The sequence below is a fragment of the Pseudophryne corroboree genome, assembly GCF_028390025.1.
Source record: "Pseudophryne corroboree isolate aPseCor3 chromosome 5 unlocalized genomic scaffold, aPseCor3.hap2 SUPER_5_unloc_4, whole genome shotgun sequence".
In the NCBI taxonomy this organism is placed as follows: domain Eukaryota; kingdom Metazoa; phylum Chordata; class Amphibia; order Anura; family Myobatrachidae; genus Pseudophryne; species Pseudophryne corroboree.
In genome coordinates this window covers 94182-102956 of record NW_026967601.1, presented here as the reverse complement: position 1 = coordinate 102956, position 8775 = coordinate 94182, and positions in this window count along the sequence as shown.

The following is an 8775-nucleotide window of genomic DNA, read 5'->3' as shown; positions in this document are numbered from 1 at the left end:
TCCATGCGAGGGTGTTCCAGTGGGATCTACTGGACAAATGGTCCGGATCGCATCTACACATGCACCAGAGAATAATCCTGTCAACGAAAGCCAGAATTTCGCTCCTGTGGTGGCTACACAGTTCTCACCTCCTAGAGGGACACAGGTTCGGGATTCAAGCCTGGATCCTAGTGACCACGGATGCAAGTCTCCGAGGTTGGGGAGCAGTCACGCAAGGGGAAAGCTTCCAAGGAAGATGGTCAAGTCAAGAAACACTTTCTCACATAAACATTGTGGAGTGGAGAGCCATTGTGGCCGGAGAGAGCCCTCAGCCACATGGTTAATGGCGGCCGTGGCACTGGAGGGGTTAATCCTCAGCTGCCAGGCACCATTTGGACAATAGGCGCTTGGCGTCACTGTTAAACGTACTTACGGCGCTGGGCGCGGACTGTTTAAAAATATGTTTAATGATGTGTTTTAACATGTCACATGTAGTGCTCTGTGCACAATTGTAGGATTGCATGTTTAAATGTATTTATATTTAAGATATGGTCACCTGTATTTTAAAGGGGAAAATGCACTTACTATATCTGTCTGAATAATCATCTCCTATCCTCTGGAAATAGGAAGTGGCATACTAATCGCCTCTGCTAGCGGAGAGGTGTGAATGACAAAACCCTTTTGATGTTGGACAGTGCACGGCAGGTAATGGCTGTGAGTGTCAGATTGGGTTGGGAACCTGTATTTATTTATGCAGCTGGTTTCATTGATATACGAATCCTGAATGGTAGATGCAGGAAGGAATAACATTTGTTTGGGAAATAAAATACAAACCGTATTTGAAGCTATGTGATAAATTTATCAATAGTGAATGTTAAACTGAGACCAAACGTTGTCTGTGTGGCAGGAAGGAGGATATTGCTTCATGCACTTATGTCCTTTTGAAATGTAATTTACTTATTTATTTGTATTTTGTAAGATATCCTGATTGGATAGAAAGGACTCAGGGGGGGACATGACCCCCTGTGGTACGGTGTGGTTTTATTGTATAAAAAGAGCTAGCCTGTGAGCTCCAGAGTGTATTATACCAGTTTCATTCTGCTGTAACATCTTGCTGTATTGCTGAGTTCTTTTCAGAACTATTTGTTGGCATTAAAACATCATCTGCCTCAAGAAGATTGCTTCATCTTGTGACCTACAGGGCTATGCCAAACATAGACCCGTTCCCCATTTGTCCAGGAAGCACCCAACGTCTCCAAGTTCCGCCTTCCGTCAGCTACCGGTAGAGGCCTAGTCAAGCGACTAGTGAGGATTCGTCAACACCACACCGGTGTGGTAAGGCAGCGTGTCGGCACATACATAGCAGAACCGTGGTTCCAAATGCCACGGCAGGTTAGGAGTTTGGTGGTGGCAGCATATACCCGCCCACGGTGCAGTGGGTGGAGTCAGTAACAGACTGGTACTGATGGTAAGCAGGAATCCCCTATGTGGCCAGGTCCCGTGTGACCTAAACATCCATTCTGTGTACTGGGTACGGGACGCGATAGCGGTGAGGGCTTTTCGTACGGGGCCGTCCGATCACAGAAATTGGTGGGATAATCCCAGACGGCTTTTCAGTCACCCGATTGGAGAAGCCGAGTTACTCAGGAGAGGAGTAACTGCAGCGCAGGAGAACGCACATGATGGCGGACTTCAGCGGAATGTCTAAGGACAATTTGGAAATCGTGTGTTGGCAGAAGGGCGTGGAGATCCCTTTCAACGCGTCCAAGAGCGTCATGAGGGCAGCACTCATGAGCTTGGAGGAGTCCCACCGGACGGAGGTAGAGAGCCCTGAGGGCGTCAACATCGGAGAGGACGGCCCACCAGTGGACCTTCATAAGGAACCAGTGAGACCCACAAGCCCCACCCCCTCTCACAGCAATGTTTCCCAGCAATCCCTAGCAGGGCCAGGATCCCAACGTCCCAGGGGGGGCGGTACGGATAGCCAAGCGGATCGGCTAGCAGAATTGGGGCAAAGGGCAACGGAGCAAGAGCGCTTGATCATCATCCAGATGTGGCGTGATGAGCGGGCAGCACAGGCCGTGGTACCCCGGGAGCCGTTGTCAGCTTGGGTACACAGATCGGGACGCATTCAGTTTGCAGACAGTGATGGGGACATTGATGGACATTTACAAGTTTTTGAGAGGACTTGCAGACTACATGAGTGTGAGTGAGTGGGTGAGACACCTTGTGCCCACTCTGCATGGAGAGGCCTATCGAAAAGTGGCCACGGAGGACTGTGGGGATTACAACGAAGTCACGAAGGCCCTCCTCCAGCGATTCTTCATCACTCCAGAGTCATACAGGAAGAAATTCCGGGACATGCCCAAGAATCCTAGCAGCACCCATGAGCAGTTCGCCACCCAGCTGCGGCAGCACATGGTGAAGTGGGTGAAGGAATCTGAAGCCACTACATGGGACACACTGATCGACCTGATCTGCAGGGAGCAGTTCTATCGCAGGTGCGCCCCAGAAGTGAAGGAGTGGGTGCTAGACCGGGAGCCACCCAGCTTAAAGATGGCTGCCCAGTTAGCTGACAAGTATGTGGCAATTCGGCCACAGGGGCAGAAGCGCCCAGACAGCAGCCAGCTCCAAAAGACTGTACCACCAGGGCGACACCCCTCTTCAGCTCATCGCCCCCCAAAGCAAGCATCTTCCAACCTGGGTGTTCTTGGCCAGCAACCGTACCGCAGTGTCCCTGCAACTGATCAGAGATCATCGGTGCCACAACTGGTGAAGAAGTGCTTCAGCTGTGGGAAAATCGGACATCTGAGGATGAACTGTCCTGCATCCCAAGCACCCCAGACTCGCGTTCCAAATCCGAGTGCTGGAGCCTAGATTGCTTGCTTAACCCGTGGAGGTGAACCTTCAGAGGCTGTACCCCCTCCAGTCAGTCCGATGGAGTGTAGCGAGAAACAGGTTCACTCTGTGGAGAGTCTAGAGAAAAGAACCTAAGCGCTTAGGTGAAAAAACACTGCACTAAGATTGTCAGCAGCCTCCTGATAAAGGGAATTGCCAATCCCTTACATAGACCACTAACCAACAAAATAACAGGTGGCGCTTGACAATCAAAAGAATATCAAAAACATTTATTAATATACAATAATTAAAGTTACAGCACACTCCCGGGAGAAATGAAATAATATAACAATGTTTCACAATCTATAAAACTTCACAATAGTAAAAAACTGTGCACTGTAAAGAAACTTCTTGTTCAATTCCTCAGGGAACTATTTATAATCTATGAACTTCAATGCACATGTTTATAAAAAATATGTATGTAACTGTGCCTGAAGGATAACACTATGTTTGATACACTGTATTGCAAAACACATTTGAAGTGTAGAATTTATATCTGTGAATGATAAGTAAATAAATATAATATCATATCATAAGTCACTCACGTCTTGGTATGTCATAAGGTGCTGAATGCGTTACAGATCCAAAAAAAATTGGATAATTTCTTTTTGAAGGTGGATGGGTAAATTTCCTCCGCTGGGCAGGAGCCTGTGATTTCCTTGCTCCCTGGTGTCGTCTCGCTTCGCTAACAGAGACACACACCAGAGCCACAGCGTTAAAGGTGATGCTGCACCGTGTAGTATGCCTGAGTGGGCCGTGCAGGTAGATCTGTAAACCTCCGGTATCTCCGTCCTTGCAGACAGGAGGCTGTGGTGTTGGTTTTCCGGAGTGCACCCGACTACGCTGGGCAGGAGCCTATGTTGACCTTGCTCCGTGGTGTCGTCTTGCTGTTAGATGTGTGACGCGCACCAGAGCCTCAGCGGGTATAACGATGCTGCACCGTGATGTGTGCCTAGATGGCCGTGCAGGTAGATAGTGTTGCCTCCGGTACCTCCGTGCTTGCAAATGGGAGGCTGTGTAAGCTGGTTTTCCGGAGGTCGCCGGTCTGCGCCGGACTGCAAGGGAACAACACCCGTCAATACCTCTTCCCCAGATGACGTGGTCAGCCGCGGCAACGGGGATATGAGAGGGGGTGCAGATGCAAATGCTCCCGGTGATATCACTGTGGAAGTGATCTTATCTGCACAAGTGTTGCGTGGGTGCAGCAGCTGATGAAAATGTAGGTTCTTGTAAGAACAGCCTGTATCCTCTCTGTGGAGAGTCACCTGCATGGCCAAGCAGCCCCTACACAATATGTGGAGGCACCTGCAGCCGGTCCACGTGGGACCCCTGCAGGGGGAAGGCCTAAGAGACTCTGGGGCCTCAATCACTATAGTAAGCCCCCACCTTATAGATTCTTCTGCAGTATTGCAGGGTTGCCCTGCCAAGGTCACCCTGGCAGATGGAACGGAGAAAGAGGTTCCCATGGCAAGAGACTACCTGGACTGGGGAGCTGGACCAGAGTTGCGAGAAGTTGCTTTCATGGATGGTCTCCCAACTGATGTGGTCTTAGGAAATGATCTGGGTGGTGGGATCGTCACCACGTTTGCTGGCGCCATTCCCCGGAGTCAAGTTCCACAACCACCATTGACATCAGCTACTCCAGCACAGCCCAGAGGAAAAGACTACAGCTGCTAGACAACTGCCAGCACAGCCAACCACAGCATCAACCAGCCCAGAGGAAAAGATTACAGCGGCTATATCAGCACATCGACCCCGCATGCCTTTTGCCTCTGGTATGCCTATGTCCCCTAGCAACGCAGAGGATATTGGTTCTATCTCGTTTGATCCTGTGGGGGTGCCCAATGATGCTCCTGACCCAAGTGGTTTGCCAACTCCGGCGGTGAGTATGAGAAACCACACTGACTTTTCCGTGACTGACCCCTACCAGACTGACCCTAGTAGTCCCCACCTAGATCCCCCTGTAGAGTATCCCAATTTAGGAGAGATTGAGGGCCCGCAGGCAGGAGTTTAGGGAGGCTCAACTCTCTGACCCATCCCTGAAAGGCATGAGGCGCCACTCTGGCAGCGGCCTTGACAGGGTTGGGGCGGTAGTTTGACCTGGCGGAAAGGGTTAAGGTATAGGGTAGCCAGGAAAGTGGGAGGGGTTAGACCAGATAGGGAACGTGTCCAACTGGTCCCACCAGGGAACTTTCCTGCGCAACCGGTGCCAGTTGCCAGCTGCCAGTGAAACCCCTTTGGACAGTAACCCGGAGATAGACCGTACCCTGAAGTGCCTGTCACAGAGCTTACCCTGGTCTGGAATGTCGGATGACACCCAGACCAACTGTAAGGCTGGTGCCATGCGTTGGCAGCTGGGGCAATCCAGCGGTTGTGTTGTCTCTGGGCCTCTGCCCATAGGAGAACCTTTACAGCAAGTTGCTCTGGACATAGCAGGTTCCCTGCCTGTGCGCTGTAGATCGGGGAAGACACGCAGCCTCCCTGTACTGGATACTACACAGGATCTAGAGGCTGGTGGTCTAGCTACCATCACTGTGGCACAGGTAGCGGACGAGGAAGAAAGAGTAGGCCTAGGTGACAGGGTAGGTTTCCAGAGTCATAGGTCGACGTTGGAGGATTGGAGGGCAGGTCTGACAGTTCGGGCAGACAGTTGCCAGATAGGTGTGACGGAGGTGCAGTGCCTGGGGCACCATGTGGGAGGAGACAGGGGTAGGCCCAACCCAGAGGGGGTGGAGGCAACCAGAGGCTGTCCCCGACCCACATCACCCAGACCGGTACTGACCTTAGAACCTGTAAGGCCCTACGGACACGTTGTCATTGACTTTAGTCCTGTAGTGAACCCCTTTACAGAGATGGCTAGGAAGGGAATTCCCAAGTCAGTGGACTTTGCATCCGCTTGCGAGTTGGCATTCCAGTCATTGAAGGAGGCTCTGGTACCCGCTCCAGTGCTGATGGCGCACATTCTTGACCAGGACTGTGTTTTACGAACTACTGCGCCACTGCACAGACTGGGAGCAGTACTGAGCCAGGAGAAGCCATATGGGCAGGAGCACCCTGTGGCCTGTTTGAGCAGAAAACTGCTATGGTGGGAGGTGGGGTATGCCACAATTGGGACACCTTGGGTGGCACTTGTGTGTAGACTGGACCAGTTTTTACTCTGCTTGTGTAACTGGCCCCCCACAGTGGTGACTTTCACCCACCTGTTAGGTGGCTGCAACCTACCTTGGGAAAATCGGACAGACTTTTGTGGTGGAGCCTTGAACTTCATGTGGACTATTTGAACATTGTGTACCCACTAAGAAAGGCCCACTGCACTATGGATGAACTGTATAGGCTGGAGCCTACACCCCCCAGGTAGCATCCCCTTCAACCCCTATAAGGACTGCAGGACCAGGGACCAAATCATTGGGACATGGGTCCCTGGTTGACCCGCTTGAATGGGGTGGGGGGGGGGGGAGGGAGAGGAGTGTGGATGGAGAGACCCACCAGCCACATGGTTAATGGCGGCCGTGTCACTGAAGGGGTTAACACTCAGTGCCCGGCGCCATTATGTGGACCATGGGCGCTTGGCGCCAATTTTAAATGTATAGGGCGCTAGGTGCCGGGTGTTTAATGTGTTATTAAAAATATTTTTTTTTAAATGTGCCGCGGTCCCGGACCTCTCCGGCGACCGCAGCAGTGAGGGAGCCCCCCGGCGTGCTGACCTATGTGTGCACTCCGGGGAGAAGGGAGAGCTGCTGCAGCGCTCAGAGGAGCTGCCGCTGGGGGCCGGGTGCTCTTCTCCCGGTAGCCGCGGCTGGCCACCTCCGATGGGCTAACCTCCCGGGGCTGCTAGGCGGCAGGGGGGGTGCGCCGCAGCCCGCCTCCCCACCGGACGCTGCGGCGAAGCCACAGAATTCAGCGCCGCACACAGGGGACCGGGCTAGCCGGCACCTAGCGGCGGGGGGTGAGCAGGATGGCGAGTGCTGGGGTCCGGGAGGCTACAAGGAGCACAGAGCTGCGGCGGCCGGGACAAGCATCCTGAGCCGCCGGGCTTCAGATCAGGGGGGTGCGCCGAGGCCACCGAGTGCCGCACTGGGGGGACAAGGAGAGCCAGCTCCTGGACCCCAGTGGCAGGCATTGCACAGGCAGGCTGGAGGATGGGGGAAGCCAGCCTCATACCTCCAGCACTGAGAGAGCGAGCCCTGGCAGCCAGGCTCCAGGGCTAGGGGACCCCAGCGCTGAGCACAGTATTTAAAACAAAACATTGTTTTTAATGTAATATATAATCTATATATATATTGTAGTATGAGGCACTGCAGTGCCTGGGTATGTGGAGCCTGTGCAGGGCACAGGCTCAGTATATATTTAACAGACACGTATGTGAAATGTAATGTATTTTAAGGTAAAATGCACTTACTTGGTTGTGTGTCCCAGGAGGGGGGAATCCATGGCTGTGCAGGCTGTTAGATTCTCCCAGACCTTTTCCCCAAAAACAGAATGCTTTCTCTTCCAGCCTCAGACTTGAAAGTGGCTTTGGAAGAGAGAGAGGAGAAGCTCAGCTTTGAAACAAGCTGAGTGGTTTTCTGGAGCTCCATAGGGATCACCCGTAATGGCCAGGAAACCCTGACCGGGGATCTAGGCTGCCCAGCTCTGGAGCCCGAATCCAGGCTGCAGACAGTGGGCTAGGTCCCGGGCAGGTTTCTGGAAGTTAGTTTAGGTGGGAAAATTTCCCCCAGCCTAGACTGAACGGCACCGGGGCGTATCCTGATCCTCCAGGATGGGACGGTCAAAGGTGAGTGACCACTCCCCACTGTCCATAGAGGACAATGGTAGCTATGCATGTGTCCAAGGCAGAGGTTCTCAAACTCGGTCCTCGGGAGCCGTGCATGTTTTGCAGGTAACCCAGCAGGTGCACAGGTGTATTAATTACTCACTGACACATTTTAAACGGTCCACAGGTGGAGCTAATTATTTAACTTGCGATTCTGGGAGGAGACCTGCAAAATATGCACCGTGTGGGCCCCCGAGGACAGAGTTTGAGAACCTCTGGTCCAAGGCATGCACAGCCCATGGGTAAACATTGATTGGTTGTAAACCACAGGGCAGACTTAGCCCCTGTGGTATTGTGTATTGGAGTAGGATAAAAGGAGGGCAGTTGCACCATGAAAAGTTTATTATACCAGTTTCGCTCTGCTGTAACATCTTGCTGTATTGCTGAGCCTTTTTGAAGGCTGTGTTTGGGCAAATAAAGATCTTCTGTCTAAAGACGATTGCGTCATCTTGTGACCTACAGGGCTATGCGAAACCTAGCCCCGTTGACCGGCTGTCCAGGGTGAACCAGCGTCTCCAAGCTCCGTCTTCCGCCAGCTACCGGTAGAGGCCTAGTCAAGTGACTAGTGGGGATTCGTCAACACCACACAGGTGTAGTAAGGCAGCGTGTCGGCACATACAGAGCAGAGCCGTGGTTCCAAACGCCACGGCAGGTTAGGAGTTTGGTGGTGGTGGCAGCATAAACCCACCCAAATCAGATACAAAGTGTGAAAACCTCATGAATAGGGTAACAGCAGAGAAACGGGTTACATCCTACACAACAAGGGATACGTAGAACATATGGAGAGACTAAAGGGCCCCATACAGTACAGCGACATGTCCGTCTGACATGTCGCGGGCGATCACCCCCGGCAGCCTCCCGCGGGGCAGGATCACCCAAGATACATTGTACGCTGTCCTTTTGCATATGATGTATCTTGGGCGATCCCAGCCATGCACCAGGTCACAGCCTATGCTCACCAGTGTCTACCTGATGGACACGTAGGAAAGTCAGGCCGGGCTTCCAGCTGCTCCCTCTTGAGGTTATCGAGCGCAGTGCTCCAGCTTACTTCCTCTACACCACCCTCACCCTTGGCACCTGAGAGG